The sequence below is a fragment of the Penaeus monodon genome, unplaced genomic scaffold (genome assembly GCF_015228065.2).
Source record: "Penaeus monodon isolate SGIC_2016 unplaced genomic scaffold, NSTDA_Pmon_1 PmonScaffold_12655, whole genome shotgun sequence".
Lineage (NCBI taxonomy): Eukaryota > Metazoa > Arthropoda > Malacostraca > Decapoda > Penaeidae > Penaeus > Penaeus monodon.
In genome coordinates this window covers 1-7341 of record NW_023641551.1, presented here as the reverse complement: position 1 = coordinate 7341, position 7341 = coordinate 1, and the positions used below count along the sequence as shown (strand labels likewise).

The 7341-nt window shown below is 41.8% G+C and overlaps 1 pseudogene; it reads left to right on the top strand.

Moving 5' to 3' along the window:
• Nucleotides 1-288: 288 nt before the first annotated feature.
• On the top strand, nucleotides 289-7328 carry LOC119569117 (annotated as a pseudogene).
• Nucleotides 7329-7341: the final 13 nt, after the last annotated feature.

Below are 7341 nucleotides of genomic sequence, written 5' to 3'. Positions count from 1 at the left end.
TTTTGTATATAAATATATATATTATATAATAAAAATATTTTATATAAAGGGGTGATGATACGCAAAAAAAGTTCACTCTTAGATATCCCATGAAGGTTTTCTTCTAAACAATCTAAATTTCTAAAGCCCAACCAGAAGGGAAGGCATCCTGCAGCACCATCCTTATCCCCCCCCCACCCCTCAAAAGCCCCAACCCGTTTCGCCATAGACGGTCCCCGGGTCATAAGGTAAAAAAGGGTTTAAAAATTTCAGGGGCACTTTTGGGTGAGGGTAGGTACTATAAAACACATGGCCAAACCCGACACGGACATTCCTACAGCGGCAAGTGAAAACACAAGTGCAAGGGGGCCCCCACGAGTTCAAACAGCGCCGAAAAATAGGTATGCAACAAATTTTTTTCTTTTTTATTGATAAAGTAAATCCTAACAAATATCAACGGAAAAAAAATCGTTTTTTTATACCCGTATGTATGTGGCAGAATTTCATCTTATCGTTTTGTATATATGACGGTTTTTTTGGCAAGACATCTAATGGCTTTTTCCCGCAAAAAAAAAATGCTGTAAAACTAGGGGATTTGAAAACTTGCGCGGAAAGGGGACGAAATTTTTTCTAAGGAAATTACAGCAATGTGGAAAAAAAAAAAAACACAATAAAAAAATAGACTGTAGTCTCACTTTAAATAAATCTAGTTTTGTATTGGGGGTTTTTTATTCCATTGTATCGCAGGGTAGGGGTTTTTGCTTTTCATAACAGGCAATGTTTTATTTGCCCCCGGGAGTACCCGAAACTGTTTGGGAAAAAGTTTCTAGTTTATCGCGGGCTCCCCTAAACCCCCCAGTTTTCCACGATTGGGCCCCCGATAGCGAGGTCTACACACAAGGTGTGTATCGTTCGCATAATAATATAATTATATATATTATATATATTATATATATATATTTTAAAATAATATATATATATTGCATATATATTATATATATATCTATATATATATTTTATAATAATATATATAAATATTAATATATATTGCCCGTGGGGTGTTAGTAATGTCAACACATAATTATATATAATATATATATATATAAAATATATATATACATTTGATTTTGTGTAACAATAAAATTCATTTGCATATATGTGTATTAATATACATTACGTAATACTATACTAATTAATGCTTTATAAACATGTATAACTATTATACAGTATAACTTATTATAATGATATACAAAAAAATTTTGTAACACATATACAAATATTTTATACAATACATATATGTATGTACATATACATATTGTATGTACAATACTAATGTGTAATACCTATTAAATTGGCCTATTTCACCCACCTAAATATAATATTAAACAATAACCTACCCTTTAAAATACCAACCTGCTAGAATGACACGGACGCGACATCCGCGGGCCTTCCCCTCGTGACCCCCGTCGAAAATCTAAGAAAAAAAGAAAGCGAGCGACAGACAGACGCCTACACACGCTGCCGGAAAAACCTCTGCCCCGCAGTTGTAATCCTTCATTACATTATATCTACAAACAGAAAGAGGTCTGTTTCCCCTTTTTCCGCTCCCCAAAAGATTTCCTCATAGTGCCGACGGACTTGTCTGCCCCTTTACGCTCATCGGCCATCGTTACGTGGGCAGCGACGGGATTGGCCCACAACAAACCTCTGCCCGGGCCCCTGCAACCCCGTTTCCGAAGCAAAGGCAAATAGACGCAGATCAAATCCCACACACAAAAAAGATCCCAAAAAACAACAAAGCAAGCACCCCCACGGGGTTTTTACATCTGACAAACCGCTTGCCGATTGGACGCCCGTCCCAGCCTCCCAAATACGCAAAATATATTTATGGGTACCACGTTAACAACGTTAATTGGGGCATTCGCCCAACGAGGGAATTTTTCTGGCCCAGCCGGCCCAACCGTGAGCCGAAATCTGGGGAAACCTGAAAGTGGCATGACTAGGGCCCCCTCCCTCCGCTGACGGCCCCTCCCCCCCTGATGATCCACCCCCTCCCTGTGACGATCCACCACTTCCCCCCGCTGCGATCTACTGAACCCGTAATCAGCCCCGCAACCCAAATAAAGGTTAGTAGAGTATTGTGTTAAGGGGCTATTTTTTTTCGTTTGGGTATCAGGTGATACTATTTTTCCTTTAAATTTCCATATTGTCCCATTTTAAACCCCTACTTTACAAGCTTTGTTTCGCCATTTAAAAGAAAAAAGCGCACCGCCTCTCTCGCACTCACTCACTCCTCGCCACTCACACCTCTTTCAAATTTGTGATTCCATTAATTTTTTTACTATCTCTTTCCCAACACTCCATAACTAATTTCTTTTAAAACATATTCTACAATTTGACTGTGCTACTTTTACAGAAAAACAGGAAAAAGAACATGTACAAACAAAAAACCCCGAACCCCCGAGGACACCACATTTTTTTTTTACCCCTCCCCTTCCTGTTTTTTCCCCTTTCCCCGTTCCCTCTCCCCCGCTTTGTCTGCCTTTCCCCAAAAACGCAGCAAACAAGTTTCCCGTAACTTAATTATATGCTCTCGATTGAACCTACTCACTTCATCACTTTCGACATGAAAAATCGACTTTCCACAAACACCGAGATTGAATTTCCGCGTCTCAGAAAAAAACGCACAGAGCTTTGACGAAATCAGCAATTTGACACTTTGGGTGGTAGGGGTATGTGTTACTCTTTTCATGGGATCCCCTCAGGTTTCACGTATTTTTATCTTGCGTCTTTCGCCGTTGTCGACGTCCATCGTACAGGAAAACCTCCTCGTCTTTTAAATCGCCTTTGGGTTCCAAGGAAAGATTGCCGTGCTTTGTGTGTTTGTATATGATCTCTTCCCCCGGTAGAGCAAGATGTCTTTCCTTTGTCTCCCTGGCGTTTTGCGCCCTCCGCCCCTAAATTTCATCTTCGGAATGTAAATGCCCCCGCCAAGCCAGCCACGCCTTGTCTCAAACCCGCGGCTCAGGGTTTCGTACTGTTGTGCCCGTTTTTTTTGTAAAGCCTGAGGACGGTTTCCCCAGCACTCCCCGCAAATACGAGGCCCGGGGACGCCTCCTTCCTGTGGGTTTTTTCAAGCAGACGGGTTTTCCCTCACACTCGCTCGCAAACACGAGGCCGTAAGCCCCCATTTCTGTGGTTTTTTCAAAACCTGAGGGCGGTTTTTTCCCCAGCCTCGCTCGCAAACACGAGGGCCCCTGATGCTCCCTCCCTAGTTGTTTTTGAAGCCTGAGGACGAATGCCCTCAGCCGGGCACGCACGCAGCTGATGATTTTTTCAAGCTCCTCTCCCTATATCACTGATATGCTTCCTCCCGTTCCGGTTTGTCCAGTTGCGGGGGTCTGTTTTCGACGTTCTAGTCCCCGAACGACCAATTTTCCCTCCTCTGCCATAGGGTCTGATCAGGGGAGGAACGTTTTACGCGCCTGCTTTGATCAACAAAAGTCCGGGGGTGCCCCCTTTTTTCCCCTTCCCACACATTTATTTTACTTTTTCAGCGACCGCAGTTTAAACATCACCTTACAGCAAAAACCTTGATTTGTAGCCGTTGGTGCGTTCATCCTCCCGCTTTTTTCCCACTTTCTCCCGCCTCATTTCTTTAGCCATATCATCATTTCACTACCAACACCGTCTTTCCCCCCTTTCTCTCGCCGACCTCGCTAAACCTCCCTGTCAGCACGGTGACCGGCGCCGTCAGCGCTTAGCCCTTTTTTTAATTTCCCTACATTGTCACGGCTAAACCCGGCTATTCACTTTACATCTTCTTTTAGTATTCCAACGTAATCTTTTTTACTGTTAGATTTATTTCACGCTGCTATATATATATATTACTTATCTGATTAGTTTTGGGTTATTTTTTTATTTTTTGTTTTGTGAGTCCATGAAAATTTCCCCATATTTATATGATATAGTTTTTACATTTATTTTGCTATTTGTTGATTTATTAACTTCACTTGTGTACCTTCTTGATGTTCTTAGCATTTAAAGTATCCGTATGGATTTTTGTTTTATTTTACTGTTTACTTATTTTTGAGATAATATTTTAGCTTTTTGGTTTTAATTTTAGCAGATGGCCTTTTTACTTTCTCTGACACCTTGCGGGGGGGACCGCCCCGGTAGCGTGACCGAGCGAGTAATCTAGTCACATAAGGGTATTTCACCTCAACAAATATATATTTTAAACAATAACACTAGCCTTACATACCCCACCCTTGCTAGACAGACAATGGGCGCGGGCATCCGCAGGCCTTCCCCTCGTGACGCCCTCCCCTTTAACGATCCCTCCTTCCCCCCATACTTCCCAGACATCGAAAAAACCTTTAGTTCCTGTTCAATCTGTATAAAAAGGGTCGCCTGCGGGGACAAAACGACAGCCCCACAGCACGCTGACCCGGGCTGAACCTCTGCCTCAGTTTACCATCCTCTCATTCAATATATATTACAAACAAGCAAAAGGTTGTTTTCACTTTGCCGTGCCCAAGATTTCCCCATAGTGCCCGACCGACGTCGCACTCTACGTCAGGGGCCCCTTTACAAAAGTATAACATATACATGTAGTTGTAATATACATTTGTATGTACATATTCATATATGTAGTACAAACATTTGTATGGAAATATTATATTGTATGTACATATACATATTGATATATATCCCCATGTAATTTAAAAAATAAAATGTATAGTGTATATAATATGTATTGTATATACATTGTATATGTTATACATATATGATTATAATGTATTATATAACTATAGTAATATCAATGTTGAAATCATATGGTATATATACATTGTATGTAATAAAAATAATGTTTTTTAAAATAGTATGATATTACAAAAGTATATTACAAGTATGATATATACATAGTATAATAATATGTATGTTTAACAATATGTTATATAAAATTTGTTATATACATATTTATATTTATAACTATGTATGTTTTACTATTGTATAATAAATGTATATGTAAATCATAATATTAAAATTTTATAATATATATATATATATTAATTAATATACAGTTTTTGAAAACCACCTGGGGGATTTTAAAATTATCTCATTTTTTAAAAAAGCCAGTTTTTGTATGTGGGTTTTTTTTCCATTTTTTCAAACGGAAAGTGTTTTTCATTTTATTATATATGTAGTATGATGTATTATGTATGTATGTATAGGGATATATAATATATAATATAATTTTATATAAAATTTTATATGTGTGTGGGTGTAATAAACATAAAACATATATAACATAATTTTGGCATATCTAGGACAATTTTAACATATATTTCATTTATATATATTATATTATTTAATATTAAATTTAATTTTAAAAAATAATTAAAAATATATATAATATAGCTTTATTTTTATCTAATAAAAATATTATTCTGTAATATTATTATATATAATATATATTATATATATTTATATAAATATATATATTATATATAAATATATATATATATTATATATATATAATATTATATATATATATATATATAGTAATCCTATAAAAAACCATTTAACATAATTTTCAACAGGATAATTATAAAATATTACACACGATTGTGAACAAAATTTGGACAGTTGGTGAGACTAACGTTACGAATCATTTGTGACATCAAACGTCTCGTCTCGGTCTTGTTTGGCTTATCAGAACACAAAATGCTATCTAGCGTTCGGTCTTATATCAAGAGACAGTTGCAACGCATATCTCTGAAGGACAGGCGGCAACTTTTCCGGTTAAAATGCATCGAGGATCTTCATTACTTATCCAATCTTCTTTATTACTTCCAATCCTTCTAGTAATCCACAACTGAAAAAAGATGGCCTAATCGATGGTATTCAGAACGATCCATGCCATATATCTTATCAGGTTTCAAATAAAAGAAAAAATACGCGACATGGCAACCCCACTCCCCCGGCTTGCTTTTTCCGAGAAGCAACCTCGGTTAGTCTATCGCCGACTGTGCGATTATTGCTTGTATTAATACGTCGCCGTCACTTCTCGTTTTCTTGAGATCAGGTCCAACATTGTCCTGTTCCAATATCCTATGGTGAATATTACACAAAGGGTTTTGATCGTGCTTGCTAAGGGGCAAGGTTCGATTTAAATTTGGTGTGAAGTGAACAGTGATATATTTTTGTTTACATTGTTTTAAGTTAGCGTGACGTTTTTCTTTTCGAAAAAAAGTAAAGTGGTTGGCATCGTGACTAATTCAGTTATAGAATTCCTTAGACGACAAACCAGCGAGGTGTTTTTTCCCAACCCAAGGGCGACCGCGAGCATTGAGCGACATGGACACTAGTTTCTCCGCCAGCGCGATGCTCCCCCGGCGGCGGGAACGGTGAAGACTCGTCCCAATCGGACCTTCCTCATGAACCGCCTGAAGAGCTCAACTTCCTGAGTTCGCCGGACGCCGCCTCCAGCACGGCTCCACGTGGGACGCAGCAGGACACAGCCCCCCGAGCCCCCTGCACCACGGCCGGCGCCAACGAAGGCCGGGGGACTTGTCCGTGGCAGTGGCCAACTTCGTCCAGCAGCTCTTCCCGTCCCTGGTGGCAAGGGCCCTGCCGCCGTGCCTGGCCTTCTTCTGCCCCCACACGCCAGGCGCATCGAGCACGCCTCGGGGGAAGGAGACGGAGCACGTGCTGCAGCGTCCCCAAGCGGCCCCATGCGCGTCAACGAGGACGGCCCTGACCATGTCGCTCGGGGGCCATGTCCATGTCAGGCTCCACCCCCCGCGTGGTGGAGTGGCCGTCCAGGAGACACGCGGACGCCAAGGACATCCGCCTGCCGCTGCTCATCCGGGAACGGCTGTCCTGCGGCAAGTTCGTGCCCATGGAAAACATACTGTACGGCGAGTGCATGATGGAGGGCACGGTGTGCCCCGTGGTGCCCTGGCAAGGACGTGCCCCCGGAGCCCTACCCGCTGAACGTCAGGAAGCAGCTGCCACCGGGTGGACTTTTTTGGGAGGCGACGACGCGGTGCGACGTGCTGCGCGGCTTCACGGGCGCACGGCATGTGCCTCGCTCGGCGGTTCCCTGTGCTGGCCGCCCCCCATGCCGGCCTCGTGCACCACCTGTGGGAGCTCATGTTCACCGAGAAGAGGACGGCGGTGACCGGCATGAAGGTCTACAACGCCTACTTCGAGGAGTTCGAGAAGCAGCTGCGCTGGGGACGGTGCTCGCGATGGACAGGGGTTTCCCCGAGTGGCTTCTGGAGAGGGCGGCGCCACGGGAGCCTGAGGGCACCGGGGACAAGGCGGCGGGTACGCCGTAGGCTCCCGGCCCCA